Here is a 4,163-nt window from a genome sequence, read left to right as displayed (position 1 = left end):
TTTAAAAATACTTTAAAAATTATTAAATATTATCTAAATTAATTTTTAAAATTATTAAATATTTAAAAATTGGTTAACATTTTTTTTTATAAAATTTTATTTAAAAATCTCAACATATAAATATATTTTTAAAAGCAATTTTATCATGATAGAATCAAATTATCATATCCATATTAACAATTTAAAATTTAAAAAAAATTGAATTGACTTATCCAAACAAAATATTTTAACAATGATAGAAATTGAAATCAAAGTAATTCAAATACCAAGAATTTCAAATTCCTTGAATTTGTAAAATTACTCATCCAAACACACCATAAGGGAATGCAATTGTAAGAGACAATTATATGAGTAAGATGTTTATTGTATAGATTAGAGTACTCTGTGGGTTCTTAAGAGAACCCTGAGAGAAACAAATAAACTATGCAAGTTTATATTTTGCTTTTTGATTGTTCTGTTGTATTCCTTGTTGCGTGAGATGTATGAATATCTATTTAATTCCACAAATACATGAGTTTTGATTTGAATTAAACATGTTTGACATTTCAAATATGAAAAAGATTATGTTATTCAATTTTTGTTATTTGTGTTATGGTATGTGGGGTAGAGGGTGTCACACAAATGATATATATTTATTATTAATAAATACATAAAATATATATATATATATATATATATATATATATATTATATTTTTATAATATTATTCATAAATTAATATCAATAATATTATTAGTATATTTATACATAAACTAATAATTTGATAAATATAACTTATTATATATTAATATACTTTTACAAAAATCTAAATATACATATCTTATCTACTATATTTATATTTTTGTAAAAGTATATTAATATATACTAAGTTATATTTATCAAATTATCAATTTATCTATAAATATACTAAAAATATTATTGATATTAATTTATTAGCAATATTAAATTATTAATAATATAGAAATTTTATTTATTTAGTAATAATAAATATATATCATTTGTTACATTAATAAAAATTATAGTATATGTTAACTTAAATAAGCAAATAATGGTATAACTTTAAATTATTATATATATATATATTAAAATTATTAAATTTTTAATGGGAGAGATTCAAATTGCACAATTATGATTTTTGAGAGACTAAAATTGTTCAATTAAAAATTAAAAGACTAAAATTGCACAATTACAATTCTTTAGGGACTAAAATTATCCAATTAAAATCTTAGGGATCAAAATTGCACAATTACAATACTTGAGGGATCAAAAATGTAATTAAGCCAAAATTAAATTAATATTTTTTTTTTAATTTCACAAGTTTTTTAAAAATATTTTTAATGAATGTCTTAGTTTCTTATGTTCAAAATTGACAATTTTTTATTTAATTAAATAAATTTCATAATTTTTTCAGTCCTTTAGTGAAATAAAATATTTTTAATTTTATTATTTTTTTAAAAAAAAATTTAACATATTTTCTTTAATTATGCATAATTCTTTAATATAAAAGTTTCATAAATAAAATTTAATATTTTCAGAGGGAACAATTTGTCACAAATTTTTTCACAAAATATTTTATCCTATTTGTGACGGAATTTTGAGAGGGAACAATCCGTCACTAAATTTTTTCATTTTAGTGACGAAATTTGTGACGGATTTTTTAGAGACGAAGTTCATTCCGTCACAAAAATCCGTCACAAACATTTTTTTTTATTTAGTGATGAAATTTGTGACGGATTTTTAGAGACGAAAATTTTTCCGTCACAAATATTTTTTTTTTGATTCAGTGACGAAATTTGTGACGGATTTTTAGAGACAGAATATATTCCGTCACAAAATCCGTCACAAAAGTCAATAAATTCTTGTCCGTCACAAAACTTAAAATTTCCTCACAAAATGCGTCACTATTAGCGATGCTATTTTTTCCGTCACAAAATTCGTCACAAATATTAATTTTTCTAGTAGTGTATTACAAAAATAATTTTCATAAATATTCATTATCAAAATACTAATAATTATTAAAAACCTTTAAAACCTTCTATAAAACCCCTTAAAATAACTATAAGAACATAATCTCCACGAATATAAAATAAATAATAATTAACTATTTACCAATAAAAAATTCGGGATGTTACAAATAAGGTCTTTACCACAAGAAATTTGGTCTAAAAAAATCTTTCGACTAGTAAAATTATACAAGAAATTAGATTTAAAATATACATTATTATATGCTAAAAATTTAGCAATCAAGATGTGACATATAACAAATAGAAGAAGAAAAGGTTTCCCTCACATCATTAGCATAAATGACATATTATGAAATCTCAACTTTTATTCTTTCTTAACAATTGTTAAGCACTACAAAGTACCAAAACTTAAATTAGCACAACTCATTGTTTGGAAAACAAAGCAATTAGACAGAATAAAATTTTTAATTTATTCTTCTTGAGTATCACATTGCATTTACTTTGATATGTTTTTTTAATAGTTTGTAAATTTCAAACCTCGTATTCTAATCTCATCAAAATATAGCTTCACGTATGGCTTTATTAAAATTATTGATTGATGTTTGACGCTAATAAAAAGGTAAATAAAACCTTTTTGAAAGGAAAAAACAACTAAAGAATGTAAATAAAAAAAACTTATAATGGCAAAACAAACTTTTGATAATGAACAAATCATTATATCCTAGAATTGAATTGGGTCGTTGATGATGTTAACAATTCATCCACTTTATCAAATGAAATTATGATCAATTGATGATTTAGTTACTTAAAGTGTTGATAGAAATGAAATTTCTTTTCACGGTTGAAAATGGAATATGATCACAATCACAAAATGTAAAGATATTTTAGTAATATACCAATTCACTTATCTTTCAAAATCAACAATCACATTACCACTTTTAATCAATATATCTTATCATACAACAATGAAATTAAAAAAAAATTATGGAAATCACTTAAACTCATGTCACTCTTTAACAACAAATGAATAAACAAGAAATTAATGAAAATTTGTCTATCATTTAAAACTTTGTTTAATAGAAAATATAGTTATTCATTCACCTAAGAAGACCATATATAAAGTTATTGATTTTCTTTAAACTTATTTGCAAATACAATGTTATAACAATGTTTTGAAAGGTTAAAGGTGTAGGTCCTCTCCATGTTCCACTTCTTCAACAGTAAAGTAAATTCTCTTGGACATGTGTCCAACACTACACATGCACTTCTACACCTAGAAGTTTTCTTTTTCCTCTAATGCTATTTTTCACACATGATTTCATTTCTAAGCATTTACAAAATGATTTCTATTTGTGTCTAAATATGAGCAAAAGAGTTGTCTTGTGCACAAGAAATGTAATATCATGATTGTTCAACTCCTTGATTCAATTGTTGAATACTATAGGCAATTTTGGTGATAAATGTTTTACCTTGATTTTCTTTCTTTATTTTTTATTATTTGGCATGGCTATTTTATTTTTAGGAATCTCTTCATTTTCTCTTCACGCATGTACAAGAGACATATATTTAATATATTTACTACAGTATTAAAACTACATTAACTTATTTACAATTACGCCACTACAAAAAAATCAAGTTTTAGCTACCACCAAAATCGGTCGCTATTTAGGTAAAATCAGTCGCTATTTCATTCAGCGACCGAAATAGCGACCGAAAATTTCCGTCGCTAAAACCCTGGTCGCTATTTTAAATAGCGACCGAAACTTTTTCCGTCGCAATTTAGCGACCGAAAAATCAGTCGCTAGACAATAAAAATCCGTCGCTAAAATTTTGGTCTCCTAACTTTTGGAGACCAATTTTGCAACTGAATTTTTTGGTAGCAATTTCCGTCGCTATTTTTTATATTTATTTAATAAAAAATTTAATGAATCAGTGGCTAATTCGGTCGCTAAAAAAATGATGTAGCTACGGAAAAAATCGGTCGCTATTTCGGTCGCTAAAAAACTGATGTAGCTACGGATAAAATCAGTAGCTATTTCGGTCGGTAAAAAATTGATGTAACTATGGACAGAATCGATCGCTATTTCGGTCGCTAAATAACTGATTTAGCTACGGATAAAATCGGTCGCTATTTCGGTCGCTAAAACACTGATGTAGCTACGAATACAATCGGTCGCTATTTCGGTCGCTAAAAAAAAT

The sequence above is a fragment of the Cajanus cajan genome, chromosome 3 (genome assembly GCF_000230855.2).
Source record: "Cajanus cajan strain Asha chromosome 3, NIPB_CcT2T_4, whole genome shotgun sequence".
Taxonomy (NCBI): domain Eukaryota; kingdom Viridiplantae; phylum Streptophyta; class Magnoliopsida; order Fabales; family Fabaceae; genus Cajanus; species Cajanus cajan.
Note: the sequence above shows the minus strand (reverse complement) of the source record.